The 16,148-nt window shown below is 32.0% G+C and overlaps 1 non-coding gene across 1 annotated transcript; it reads right to left on the reverse strand.

Moving 5' to 3' along the window:
• Nucleotides 1-6,894: 6,894 nt before the first annotated feature.
• TRNAT-AGU (transfer RNA threonine (anticodon AGU)) lies at nt 6,895-6,968 on the reverse strand. Its single transcript has one exon. It is a non-coding gene; the product is annotated as a tRNA-Thr (tRNA).
• Between the last annotated feature and the right edge of the window lie 9,180 nt (nt 6,969-16,148).

Genomic DNA, 16,148 nt, shown 5'->3' on the forward strand with positions numbered 1-16,148 from the left:
TATATATATATTTTTGTCACTAATCTTGGTAGAGTAGAGAACTAAATGTATATGTAAATTGTTTTTGAGGTGTGAATGAGAACCAAATCGAGCTGGTTTTATAGAGAGAATATGAGAGACACAATGAAGATTAAGAGTTGAATAAGTAGTCTAGTCTTCATCAAATTAAGACATCGAACAGTGTACGAGTGCAACACAAAAGTTTGAGATTTTTCCTCGGTAGGTTGCTCGCCGGCCATGCATAATTAAGTGAATATAGTCCTTAGGTACAAGATAATGCCAAGTCAAAGTGGATAACTACACTTATTATACATGTATAATATTACTTAAATATTGTTTCCCATATACTATTATGGACTTACTATCGACCAGCTGGCAAGTTAATTAAGTTGAGCTTAATATAATGTTATATATATATTTTTTTGGCTAATACATTTCAAGTTCGTACATTTTTCATATATCAATCATGGACACCTATATACAACTCATGGACAACACAAAAGACGGTATATACAACTCGTTTTTGTTAAGACGGCCACCTATATATAGCTCATTCTAATCATTATGAATTAGAATGTGGGTTTATATAAGCAGAGCTCCCCAATCTTTCATAAAAGTATTTTTCTAAATTTTATTTTGTACACTTAGCTCCCCAAACTTATAAAATGTGTATCATATACGTCATTTTTTATTGGAAAATAATTTTCAGAATGCACTTCAGAAAATAATTTATGATCTAGCGGAGAGTAATTTATAAACCAATTACTTTTTCTGTGATTACTTGGGTCATAAATCGCTTTCTGATATGAATTCTATAAATTATTTTCCAACAAAAATGACCTATGTCATACACATTTATTAAGTTTAGGGACCTAAGTGACATTTTTCAGAAAGATTGGAGACTTCTGTTGATATATATAAACCCTTAGAATGTAGGTTAGACAAAATGTATATATACATATCACTACAAGAAATTAAGGTTTTTGTGGCGATCAATTTCGCCGCATACCCCCATAATTCGCCGCAAATAGTATTTGCGGTGAAAATTCACCACAAATATTTCATTGTAAAATGCCCGCAATAAATATTTGCGACGAAAAAAATGCTCGCTTCAAATATCAATAAATTCGCAGCAACAAATTTAAAATAATTCGCTACAAATAATGAATGATTAGTCTTATTTGACTCTTATTTGCGGCGAATAATTCGCTGCAAATACAATATATATTCGCTACAAATTGTAACAACCCAACTATTTCTAAGAACTTTGACCATTAAAACCACTAGACATAGCTACTACTTTTGGAGAAAACATACATAAGAAATAATCATAACTTTATTAAAACTCCAAAATAAATATTGTGCAAATTACAAAATAAGATGTAAAATATGGTATGGGTACCAATTGTTTAATAAAACATAAAACATAACTTTAAATACTAATTGCGGAATTAAAACAAAAAATAATTTAAAAGACATAAAATAAATAACGTCGCCCTCGATCAACATGCAGTCCATTGAATCCATTTATCTTTAACACACAAGCCAAGCTGCCAAGAATCCTTCTGCCTTCCATAATCATTTTCCTGCATCACACTAAAAATAACGGAGTGAGCCTAATGCTCAGCAAGGAAAATCTACTAACACATATAAGCATAAAACTATATCATAAACATATACTAGAAAACATATGACTACAATATTAATAGTCATTAACTCATTAACACGGCACGTGATAAACCATGTAGGTCCTGTGTCTACTAATCGAGGTAGGTAGATCACATGGTAGTATATGATAACCCATCTAGGTCCTCTACCAGTCGAGGTAGGGTAAATCATAACTCTAACCCATGAAATGATAAATAATCTTGGGGCTTGCTATCTAAGCAAGTCATATGCCCAAGCGACTAAAAACATATCATACATAAACATACCATAGCATAAACATATCATAACGTAAACATATCATAACATAAACAGATCATAACATATAAACACATAAAATATTTCGTATTTTCCTTACCAAAATCCGGGATATTTGGGAACAAGAATAAGATTTAGAAACTCCTATAAACCAACAGTAAAATGGTGAGAATCTAAAGAAAATAGATGTAAAAGAATACTAAACTATCCAAGAAGAAACTTACCAAGAAGAACCTTAAGTTTCAAGAACTTAAATATTTAATCAAGAATCATAAACAGGAGTTAGGATCTGAATAAAGAAAACTAAAGAACCATATAGAACTGAACTTAGGAATATGAATACCTTGAATGACCATATGGATTGGTCTAAACCTCAATACCGAAATCACACTATTTCTCACTTCCCAATTGTTTATAAAAGCTTAGAATGATAAAGCTTTAACCCAAAATCCAAGTGTGTCTCTCTATAGTAATACTAGCACCTTGGAGGCTTTGATCAAATGCTTGAAGAATGAAGAAAATGACTGAACACTAGGTCCTATTTATAGAGTTCAAGGAGTGAAACTAACCCCTTTTAATTTGAATAAATAAATGATTATAAAATGAAAAAGATTTGAATTTTCGTTCAACTAACGCCCAGAACTCGGTCAAAATCGCCCCCCATACATACAAAAATCAAAGGCAGTCTAAGTGGTTAAGGGTATTTTTAAAATTCAAAAATCAAACTTTCAAAAGTACATACATGGAGCCGATATATCGCCCCCCATAGGTGATATATCACCTCACCCTATATTCCCGAGGCTTGTTCGATCGTTTGTGCAAGGTCGACGTGTTTTCCGCATCTTCCGTAGGTGATATATCGACCCCTATACTGCGATATATCGGCAGACGTTGATATATCAAACATGTATTTGCACATTTTCAAGATAATTTGAATTGGATAAACAGCTTTGACTGAGTCATAATACGATCCTAACAACTACTAGAAGGTTCTAGAGCTTCTACATCTTTCTTTTATTAAAACTATCCATAAAAAATACTTAATTCCTTAATAATCATAATTATGACAAGTGTCACACTCTTATTAGCTCTATCCAAACCATAGGTTATAATAAATATATATCTATGACCAACAATATTAATCAAACCTTATGTTATAATTAATATTCTTAAACTATAGGTTAAACTTACAAAATCCACAACTGTTCCTATGAGTTTCCAACTAAGTCCCGACTTGAACCAAAACCCACGGTATACTACTAACTAACACTAACTACTGCTACTACTACTATCTAGCTAGCTAAGTAAATATTCTGGAACTCTACACAAATAGTGTAAAAGAAATAAAAAAAATTAAAAAAATTCAAATTTAATATATAATAAAATTTAAAATCAGAATTGTAGTATCCATTAATTGATAAGAAAATAGACCTTACAATCTAATATTAATAATTGTCTTACTAGTATTGAAAAAAATAAATACTACTATATATATAACTATATAATCTATGTTAAGTTGATCGCATCATTATCATCACTGTCATCTGGAAACTGAATGACTGGGAGCGGTGGAGATCGTGGCGGAGGTGAAGACACGTCATTGCTAAATCTAGATTGAGGCGTGACTCGCATGGGAACATGAGTGGGCGTGTCATCTCTGAACATTTTAGTTGTTAATATTTTATTTTATTTGTTCATGGTTCATAATATACTTTTATTAAATATGAATTTTCTTAGTTTTTTTACTTATTAATTTTTTCACTTTTATAATTACTAAAATCTAATTTTATTATTTATTTTATTTGTTAATTATTTATAATTAAATATTATTTTTATTTTATTTCTTTAAATGTTAAAATTTAATTTTATTATAAAAGTGTAATTTTAATAAATTATTTAATTAAATTAGTCTTACACTAATTTAAACTTTTATTTTATAGTAATTATTTGATAATTTTATTATTAACAAGTTTAATTTATTCTATAATTAAATTAATTAAAAATTAATATAAATTTCAGCAACATAACATCTATATACCATCCCCAAAATTTAGACCCTACAAAAAAGACTTAAATCTAGTCCTAGAACATACAACATATTTAATACAATAAATTATTCAAATAATTCAAACCAACATTATAATTTTACTAACATATTGCTAACATCAAACTTAAGTAAAATTAACATCAAACTTTAATCCTAAAAATACAAACTTATAAATTGAATACCATAAAACTTTCAATATCAATTTTAACTAATTAAATAAATATAACTTAATATAAAATGAATAATCCAAACAACATATCATTTTTATAAATACTAGCTTAATTATTTTCTTTACAAAATATTAACTTAAGAAAAAAAAATATAAACCTATATATACCTCGGCTGGGCTGTATAGGCAACAACGAGGTGGTGGTGGCGATTTCTCATAGCGGTGGCACTACTCCGGCGACGTCGTGGTGGTGGTGGCAACAACGAAAATGAGTTAGAAAATATATATATAAAAAATTGAGGACGTGAATATATCTAATTTTATAGACACGGAGGAGCAGAAAGTCATGGCTAGAAGTCGATGGGTCGAAAGTGGATCAGAAGTAAAAGTGGCATTTTTCAGAAAATGGGTTTTTAAGAATTATTTAGAGAGATACAGAGAAAATGGGGTCGGAGGAGCCGCGACTGGGGGTCAGGAGGTCGGAGTTGCAGAGAACCGAAGACGAGAGAGTGAGAGAGGCGCAAAAATGAGGAAGGAGAAAGGGCTCTGGAGGATATATCGAGATACTTATTTGCGGAGAAAATTTTCGCCGCAAATACCCAAAAAAGTCGCCGCTAACATTAATAGAAATAATGCCTGCGAACTTTTCCCATCAATTTTTTTTTATGAAAATTTAATTGTAGAACTATTTGTGGTGAAAGTTTCATCGCAAATACTCTCACAATCGCCACAAAAACCCTGCATAAAAAGTTGACTTTAGTGTTCAAAATGCAGAAATCGATCTCGATTGTCGTCGATCACCCATATGTGGTATTCTAAGACATAATTGAATGATTCAGAACTATTCCAGGCCTATTCAACGCTCAAATCGTTATTCGTGGTGTTCTAAGAATAATAATCGCACTAATCAAGAGTGTTCTTGTTGACTTTAGTATTCAAAATGCACAGATTGGTCTTAATCGTTGTCAACCTCACCTATACGTGGTATTCTAAAGCATTTTTGAGTCATTATGGACTATTCCGGACCTAATTAGCAATTAGATTGTTATTCGAGGTGTTCTAAGAATAATAATTGCACTAGTCAAGAGTGTTCCTGATGACTTTAGTGTTCAAAATGCACAAATCAGTCTCCATCACCGTCAATCTCACCTATATGTTGTATTCTAAGGCATCCTTGAGTGATTATGGGCTATTTTGGACCTAATCAACGGCCGGTTCGCTATTTGGGGTGTTCTAAGAATAATAATCGTGCTAATCAAGAGTGTTCTTGTTGACTTTAGTGTTGAAAATACACAAATCGACCTCGACTGCCGTCGCCGCAAATAAAAAGTATTTGCGGCGAACATGTTGTCGCAAATATTAGTATTTTGCCGCAAATAATCCCATGAAAACTGTGAACATTTCCCTCCAATTTTTTGACGTCATTAGCGACGACCAATTTTGTAGCAAATAATCCTAAATTTCGTTGCAAATAATGCAAATACCCCATGTAAATGAATCAGATTGGCGGGAGTTTTTCCTAAAAAATGTGAACCCTTTTTGCGACGATCTACTCGCCGCAAATAATTCTCTTTCGCCACAAATAGTTCTATAAATCTATAAAAATATTTTTGAAGATTATTAGCGGCAAAATTTCAGTTTCACCATAAATAATGCCTTTAGTTGTGGCGAAAATAGGTCGCTGCAAATAGTTTCGTCGTAAAAGACCTTTTTTTGTGTAGTGTATATATATATATTTACCTTTTGGGATCTTAATATTTAACATACTCACATTTCTTATTATTTGTCCAAATTTAAATTAGGGTTTATACATTTTTAGACCTTGTATTTTGTCCCATTACCTGTTTGTACCTTGTGTTTTGATAAATTATTTTTGGGACCCTATGTTTTGTAAAATGGTTCAAATAGAACCCTAAACCTGATTTTGGTCAAACTTTTCTCAAATGAAATCACAAATAATTCACCAAACTAACAATTCAGAACAAAAATAAAATCATTCTGCTTAAAAATTGTGTTGTTATATTCAATTTTTTTCTTCATCAAAATTGAGTTTAGGGGTCTATTTGAACCATTTTACAAAATATAGGGTCCAAAAATAAATTTTTTAAAACATAGGGTCCAAACATGTAATCGAAAAAAACACAAGGTCCAAACCTTTAAATTATTATATCACAGACAATATAAAATTAAAAGGGAAATTTACATAATACACTTAATTTCGCTAAAAAAATTATATTTTTACGGATTGACAAAGTTTTTTTTCTTTTCAATTTTATGATTTTAAGGAAATTTTTATATTTATACAATTTTGCCTGTTTTTCATCTTTTATGTTGTTTTTGTGTTATTTTTTAGTTATTTATGTTTATGTATAGTTATTTTCATGTTGTTTTTAGTTGTTTAAGTTTATATATAATTGTTCTGTTGTTGTGTTAATGTCTACTTGGTGTTTAGTTGTTTTCAGATATATTTTGAATTTTTTTAAAACGTGTTAGTATGCAATGGATTGACTTCTAGTTGTTGTCCAATTGTTGTTTTTTAATGTGTTAGTATGTAATGGGTTGATGTCTTGTTGTCCAATTGTTGTTTTATAGTTGCTTTTTTAACACCGTATTTTTATTAATAAAAACTTTGAAAATCATATTTTTGAAAACTTAAGGTAGTATTTTAAAAAAAAAAAAATCAGATAACTTAAGAAAGTTAAAAAAAATAGATTTATGAAAAAACACCAAATTAAAATAAAACACATTCTATTATTGCTTTCATTGAGAGTTGAACTCAAGACCTCCTGCTTACTAAACGGGTGCTCTAACCAACTGAGCTATGAAAGCCTGATTAGCACTGGTTGGTTCTAACTTTCTGTGTCTGCTGTGTGTCGCGATATGTCCGCAATTCCTCCAATGATACAATATAAAATCTAATTATGTATTGTAAACAAACAATTAAAATTTTGAAAAATGTTTAAAAAAACTTAACGTACCCAAGTTTTTTTTGCTGTTTCTGTCACCCACCCTGTGCCTGATTTATGGTGAGTATCCATCCAGCTATTTAGGATCGGCTCAAGTTTCCCAGTTTCTAAATTGCGTTGTCACGTACATATATATATATTTAAAAATAATTAAACATTAATAAGAAAAACAAACTTAAAAAGCATTGATTAACTAACTTTTTTATAGCGAAGCGCTAGGATTGACTAAGAACCTCTGTAGCTAAGCTCTTTTAGTTTCTTCCTATTTTCCTTGTTGACCCCAGAACGTTTCTGCAAAAAGTTTATGTTAGTAATATATTTAATTAAGCGAGTTAAGTTTAGCAAGAAATTATTACCATAATTTCTGTGTGTCGAAAAAATTCAATGGTTTTTTGCCACTGCATATCTGTGCAACCACCATAATGATTTTCTGGCCTATTAATCGTTAAATGTTCTTTAATATCATACTTCCAATCAGAATAATTTTTAGCACATGATGTATCAATGCCTCTCAAGATCCCAGGCATGTGCCCTTGTCCATATCTGGTATGTCCGATATCAAACAAATCATCATAAATTACAAATATTTATTAGTAAATATGATATATAATTAAATAGAATTCACATAATACAGAAATTACTTACCTCCAGATGTGCAAGTATTCTTTGTTTCAAGGCATTTGGTACTTTTGACCATTGAGGACAATCTGGATCTGTGTACTGTCAAACAAGTAATCTCAGCTCTCTTGAGAAATTTGAGCTGTAATCTCCGATCTCTTTATATGTTCTCCATCGCATGTCCTACTCGAGAGGGAGAGGACACCCCAACTCTTCCCTTTTTTCTCACGTGTTCAATCCTCTGTGGCGTCTACACTTGTTTGGAGGCATTATTGTATGCAAATTTAGTATTTTAAAATTAATATGTATTAACTGTTAAAATTTAAGGAGTGTATCAATGTGTAATGTATTACCTCGTTCACATTCAGCTGGAATATTTGACGGTCCACGGGGAGGATCGCATCCTCCACCATCACCCCCATGAGATCAAGCAATAACATCAGTCATATCTGTCAAATTAATCGATATTAAAATTACATTTATACTAAACATAATACCTATAATAATCAATTATTGTACAACATAATTACTTCAACATATTATAAAATTACCATTTAATCATCAGTATAATAATCTTCACTATTACCATCAGTTTCTATGTGTTCATCTTCCTCTTCATCATCTTTTTCTATGAATTCAACTTCCTCTTCCTCCTCCTCCTCCCTCTCCTCATCAATTGTAACATTATCTATCTCAACAAATTGTAATGGAGCCCCTATACGTTCAAAGCTGATTTGTGGCAACGGACCAAGGTCAACGAATAATTGGAAATCAGAGGAACTAGTGTCGTGCATAACATCTACTTCTACATCCTCCACTTGTTCTTCAACTAGTGGGATGTCCCACACATTTCTGTGATGCACTGCTTGGACGACTTTCCAGTGAGATTTATTTTTAAGGTCATAAATGTAGAAAACTTGGTTAGCCTGAGTTACTAAGATTAATTTATCATCTTTGAAGGCCTCCGAACTAGTTTTAATACTCGTTATGTTCTGCTCAAACTTTAATTTTGAAGACTGATTAGTGTCAAACCATTTGCACTTAAATAATACAACAGAACAACCAGAAAGATATGACATCACTAAAACTTCTTCCAACTGGCCGTAATAAGTATTATTTTCAACACCTGCTACAAAGACTTCATTGTTTTGAGTTTGGTGATTCTTGTCCCTGTCATAAGCAGGGTACGAAGCAACACGATTTGAAGAACCGTTTGCTAAAGAGATTAATTCTTCATGTACTTCCGAGGAACCCAGTTGCCGAAGATGATAAATCTTATTATAAAACCAATTAAGAAATTCCTTTCTATGTAATTGGTCTAGGTTTTCAACACCTCGAGTCTGAAGAATTTCCATATGCTCTTTACAACGAACAAAAACAATCAATTTAAGAGTTACTAATAAGTATTATAATAAACATGCAATGAAAGGATGAACTACTTTAATTACTTACTGAAGATATGGCAAGATCTCATTGAAGTTATTTAGAATATACCAATCCGTAGTTTTCTTCCTTTCATCATCCAAAATTGTCAAGGATTTCTTACCAATTGGGCGACCCTGAGATCGAAAGACCGACATATTTTTAAGTGATGGACCAAGTCCTGCATTTCAGTTTGGACGATTGAACTTTGTTTCAACTCCTTTTAAGTACATGGAGCAAAATGTTAATGCCTCATCAACCACATATCCTTCTGTTATTGACCCATATGGACGTGCTTTATTACGGACATAATTCTTCAACTTTTTCATATATCTTTCAAAAGGATATGTCCACTTAATGTGAACCAGTCCTCCAAGTATTGCTTCTTCCGATAAATGTATTAGTAGATGGACCTTGATATCGAAAAAAGCAGGGGGGGAAATGTTTTCTAACTTGCAAACAATCTCAACAATTGAAGTTTTGACTTATTCTAAATCCGAGACTTTTAAAATTCTCGCACAAATGAGCTTAAAGAAAGTGCAGAACTCAATAATAGTTGTACTAATCGATTTCACTAGGAATGCATGTACACTAACTGGCAAAACGCGTTGCATAATGATTTGACAATCATGCGATTTCAAACCGGTGATCTTATTGTCATTATTAATCACATTCTTCCTTAGGTTAGATCTAAAACCATCTGGAAACTTCATTGATTTAAGAAATCGACAAAACTTTTGGCAATCTTCAATAGTGAAAGTGAATTTGGCCGCAGGCTTTTGTATCCGACCATTCATCTTCTTCAACTGTAACTCTAGTCTCATCTTCATCTTCTCCAAGTCTACTCTAGCACTAACTGTATCTTTGGTCTTATTCTCCAGCCCATTTATTGTGCCTACTAAACTGTCACACACATTTTTCACAACATGCATAACATCTAGATTGTGATGCAAGATTATGTCGGTCCAATATGGGAGCTCAAAATATATATTTTTTTTCCGCCAACCTATTTGCTCTTTGGTATGCTTTCTTTTTTGGCCACCATATCTTACATGCTTACTAGGAAGAGAATTGGGTATAAAACTCATTTGTGGAACATATCTTGCATGATTAATGGCATTGGTGGTAGTCTTTTTTCAACAACACCATATGTCTTCTTGTCCCTTCTAATAACATGTTTGATTGGTAAAAAATGTCTATGGGCATAGAAAGTAACCTTCTTTTGTAAATGAATAAACGGTGCTGCCACATTGCAAGTAGAGCAAGCATGATAACCTTGGCCAGTCCATCCAGAAAGGCTACTCCTTGTTGGGTAATCGTTTATAGTCCACATCAAAGTTGCTTGAAGAGTGAAGAAACTATCATCGACTACATCTCGAGTCTGTACACTGCTCACCAATAATTATTTTAACTCATCAATCAATGGTCTTAAGAAAACATCAAAATATTTTCCTGGCGAATGAGGTCCCAGAATTAATAAGCTCAACATGAAATTAGTTTCTCTCATGCACAACCATGGTGGCAAGTTATATGTCGTCAACACATCCGGCCACATACTATAAGAAAGACTCATATTACCAAAGGGATTGAATCCATCTGTAGCCAATCCAAGGTGCACATTCCTGGGTTCCATTGCAAACATTGGATTATTTCGGTTAAAGTCCTTCCAAGCTTTCCCATCAACAGGATGACGCAATACACCAACTTCTTTTATACGTTGCTTGTGATGCCATCTCATATGTTGAGCAATGTGCCTTGATGTATATTTTTGCATTAACCTAGGGGTTAAAAGGAAAATAATGCATCACTTTATGAGGCACTTTCCCTTGGTGTTCTTGTCCACCCTCCAATCCTCCCCACAAATAGGACATTTGCTTTTTCCAGCATGTTCTTTCCAAAACAGTGCGCAATCAGGCTTGCAGACATGGATTGACTCGTAGCCCAATCCAAGTTTACGCAACAACATTTTCGCTGCATAATGCGATTTTGAAAGCTTATTTGGGGTTGGAAATGCATCATGTAACAACTCAAGCATCCCATCAAATATTTTGTTGGGAATTTTTCCCAACACTTTGAAATGCGTCAACTTCACTAGGAAATTCAATGATGTGTAATTTTGACACCTAGGGAATAATGGAGCCTCGATCTCAGCAAACAAATCATTATAATGTTGCTCAGCCTTGTAGTCTGCTGCAGGTATCTCTTGATCGTGCTCATTTTCTTCATATCCGTCATTGTCATTTTACATAACATCACTGAGAACATAAATCATTTCGTCTTCATCATTTTGATCTATCACTTTCCTCATTGGTATTATTTCATCTGCTCCATGCCAATGCCAATTGGTATATTTTCGTAGAAAACCATTTACAAAGAGATGATTTTCTCATACATCAATCGTCTGAAATTCAACATTGAGATACCTCCTACACGGACATTTCACCAATCCCCTTGAGTCAACGCACTGCCTAGCTCTCTGAAGAAAATCCATCACACCAGCTTCATACTCATCAGATAATCGATCTGTCAAATTAATCCAGCTCTTGTCGATCGACATTGTATGAGTGTACCACTGCATGGAACACTTATCATCAAACTTACAATGAATTTGTGTGTGTGTCCTAATTCAGAGAGAGGCAAATTTAAGAGTTTTCAATGACTCACCCTCTCCGAACGGGTCTAAAACTTCTTGTGATGAACACTAATAAAAAATTATCACTAGGTGATAATAACACACTATTATTATATCTTTGGTAATAATTTCTTATTACCAAAGAAAAACAAGTTTTATTAAATATTGTTTTTTATAATGTCTTATGCTCTTTGAAGTTAATTATGTTGTTTTATGATATCTAACTGTAATATATTTGAGTGTAAATATTATTAAAATTATATAAATTTGACATATATTTTTCTAACTTCAAATATTAATTTTAATTTTAATTACAATTAATGGTTATTCTTTTACAATTAAATTAATTTTAATAATTATTAAGATTATGTTTAAAATTGGTTTTCTAATAATATATTTGTTAATTTTATTTAATTAGAACTAACAAATATCATTATTTTACATATTAATTCACTATTTATTAAATTACATATTTTACTTATGCTTTATTGAATAGTTTTATTAATTTACACAAAATTTCTAAGATTAGGTTAAAAATTATTTAATTAATTTAGGATTTATTACTTAAATTATTTAATTTATATTCAAGATTAATGTTTATTTTTATTAAAATTTGGTTGCATAATGTTATTGTTAATTTTATTTAATCATAATTAAAAAAAATATATTATTTTACTTATCAATTCACTATTTATTAAATTAGAAATTTTATTGAGTACTTCTACTAATATTCACAATATCTCTAAATTTTACAATTCTATAAAAAATTCGGCAGCATAACGACTATATTTTCATCTATCCCAAAAATTAAAATCCTGCAAATAACACGTAAAAAATATATCCAGACCCAGAACATACACATAATAGTACACATACAACTATTAGTCTTAATTTTATTAATTAAGCAAAATATCGTAATTTTACTAAAAAAACAACAACACCAAAAACAAAAACAAAGTATCAATATTCATCAAAACTAAGATTAAAAAAATTAACAATAACAAAAAATACTAATTTTAACAAAATAAAAAAACTAATCTAACAATATAGCTTTATCAACTCAATCTATTAATCGAACTTTATTAACCAAATCTCTATAATAATGTAACACTCAAATTAATTATCCCAAACTAAAAAATTAACACTCAAATTAATTATCCCTAACACTCAAATATTATATTTTCATTTATAATTATACAACACATTTTCATACATGTTAACTAAACTCAAATTTGATTTTTTTAAAATTTAATTATTTAAATAACAAATATATTCATATATACACCTATACACAATAACAAAAATGGTGAAAAAAAAATAGAAATCTTAGCAAAATGAGGCTGGTCAATCTTGGAATGTGTTTGTAGACACCAAATCAACAAAAAACACTTCATAAAAACAAAGAAATACACATAAATCTCGGATTCAAAATAATACAATAACAAAAAAAAACATCATAAAAAAACTCAAACATACCTTCAAATCTTGGAATGAAACTCAAAATCTAACCATAGGAGAGCCAAAATTGGGGATAAATGAGTTTTATAGTGAGAGAGTGGGGGTTTTTTGAGAGAGAAATCAGAGGAAAAATGGGTTTTGGGGTATTTTTTATAGAGAAAATGACCTTTGTTCGGGGAAGAAGACAACATATAAAGGACTTTTACCGAGAACATGTTCTTGGTATACCAACTAAAATGAAAAAATACCGCATATCCTTAGCGCGGTTCTAAAATGTTTCTACCAGGAAAGGTTCTCGCTAAAAACAACATTTTTTTGTAGTGAAATGTACATTTATAAATATAAATTCTCTATTTATAAAATTTAACTTTTATAAATACACCCCCACTCATCCTAACTTTAAAGTTCTACTCAAACTTCTCCAACTACAATCTCTACATCAATGGAAAATTGACTTACATGGCAGATTATAAATAAAATGAACAAGTTGATATACATAAAAAAAAAAAATACATGACAATGGGCAGATAAAGAAAAACATAACAAAGACAACAAAGCTCTAAATATATATATATATATATTCTGTATATCACCTTAACTACACTATATATCACACAAGTATGAAATTTACTAATTCGATTGTATAGTCCCAATTTAACCACTATTTATATGTATAACATAATCAATATATCATATTCAAAATACAAAACTAATGCAATATATCCACACTCCATACCATATATAAAACTAAAATGATAAAAATACTTGCTAAAAAATTAATAACTAGTAGGAAGGGGAAGGGAAGAAAGAAAACGAGAGGTAGAAAGGGTGTAAAACGCTCTAATCTAATACTTTGTAAAACTTTTACATGCTCGTAAACTTATAGAAGAAAGCCACTTATTATATGAAAAATCCCAGTGGGACCTTGCTAAAACATGCAAGTTGGGCCCAATAGTTTAAAAAATAAAAATAATAGTTTTCATGCAACGTTTTAAAAATTAATAAAGTTCAAGTCCCACTGATAAGTTTTGAAAAGTTAAAAATAAACATAACATTATTCTTTAGAAAGTGGCGTTAAGCTGATCGTTTTCTCGCCCGTAGGGTACCCCAAGCCATACACACCCTGATGTCGGAACTCTCCACATCACCACACATGCTGAAGAGAAATCTTATTTGCTACCTGGAAGGGAAAGTAAGGGGGTGAGCTAAAAGCCCACTAAGAAAGTAAAAACAACACACGAGTAAACACAACAAAACATATTCACATTCATACATCGTTACACACACTACAAGAAAAATCAATTTTAGAGGCGACATTATTAGGGGCGACACCATGTCGCCTCTAATATACACAATATTATAGACAACACATGAAAAGTCGCCTCTAATATCTAGGAATAGTATTAGGGGCGACATGTCGCCCCTAATATTGAGGAATTTTTCCAAATTCACGAGGAAAATTTAGGCGGTTTGTCAAATTTTTGTGAAAAGTATTAGGGGCGATATTAGGTCCAGTCGCCCCTGATAGTGTTATAATTACAGGTTGTATGAAAATTTTGTGAAAACTATTAGGGGTGACATGTAGCCCCTAATACCCCTTATCACTTAAAAAAAAAGGACTCGCCCCTAATATTAGGTCCAGTCGCCCCTGATAGTGTTATAATTACAGGTTGTATGAAAAATTTGTGAAAACTATTAGGGGCGACATGTTGCCCCTAATACCCCTTATCACTTATACAAAAAAGACTCTCCCTTACGATTCCCTCAGCTAAAAAATCTAGCCCTTCCCTTACGATCTCTCTCTCTCCCTCCTCACACTTCCCTCCCGCCCCCTCTCTCTCTCTCTCCCTCACTCTTCCCCCTCTCTCTCTCCCTCACTCGTCCCCTCTCTCTATCCTTCACTCTTCCCCTCTCTCTCTCCCTCACTCTTCCCCCCTCTCTCCTTTCCGTCGCACAGACTCGCCCCGCTGCTGCATAACCGGCACACGGAACCGCCGTCGCCACGAGTTCACCACCGCATGGAGCCGAGGACCTCCTACTAGAGTAAGTATATATATATTAAGTTTTTAAATCTGCTTATATATGTATATATATTATAAATCTGTTTATATGTATATATATATTAAGTTTTTTATTTATTTAAATTTATATATATAATATAATATAATTTATTTAGTAACCATGTGTATGTATAAATATATACATTGTTAGGTGTGAGCTCGAAATATATGTGGTCATCATATGATCCAACCATCGAACCTCTTTGAAGTAAAAAATGACCTCGAGGATGTGTAGCCTCGAATATTCTTTGAACTCACAATGGCATGGTATGACACTTGAATATATTTTTCACTAATTGCCTTCAAGCAAGATGGTTCGAGCTTGGGAAGTGCAAGCTCGAATGTGACAACATCGTCTGCATCTACTTGTTCCGAGCTTAAGTGAAGCTGGGCGGTGAGCTCGTGAATGATTCATGGTCTCGGCAAACTCAATGCCAATTGCTGATCTTGAAGAATCATCTGGGATAATCAGTTACGTGTGAACATGTTTATTGCTGTACAATCCCAATATTTAAGGGATATCATTTAATCTGTTATCCGTTCTTGATCTTCATGGGATGTTTCCGTGCATGTAGGAAATAATGCATTAAATAGCATTATATTAATTGATTTACAAAATATCTTCCCAAAATATGTGGGAATGAATTCTGCAACCTTCTCTATAAATAGAGAAGGAAACACCAATTGTAGAGGATCGATTTTCCGATTTCTGGAGAAGAAACTCTAGGCAACTCTTCTCTGAAAAGTTCCAGAGAACTCCAAAGTCTTAATAATATAGACTCGTGGACTAGGCAGAGTTAACTGCTGAACCACGTAAAAATCATCTAGTTTTCCTCTTTATTCTTTTGCACCA

This window comes from Humulus lupulus, chromosome 9 (assembly GCF_963169125.1).
Source record: "Humulus lupulus chromosome 9, drHumLupu1.1, whole genome shotgun sequence".
Lineage (NCBI taxonomy): Eukaryota > Viridiplantae > Streptophyta > Magnoliopsida > Rosales > Cannabaceae > Humulus > Humulus lupulus.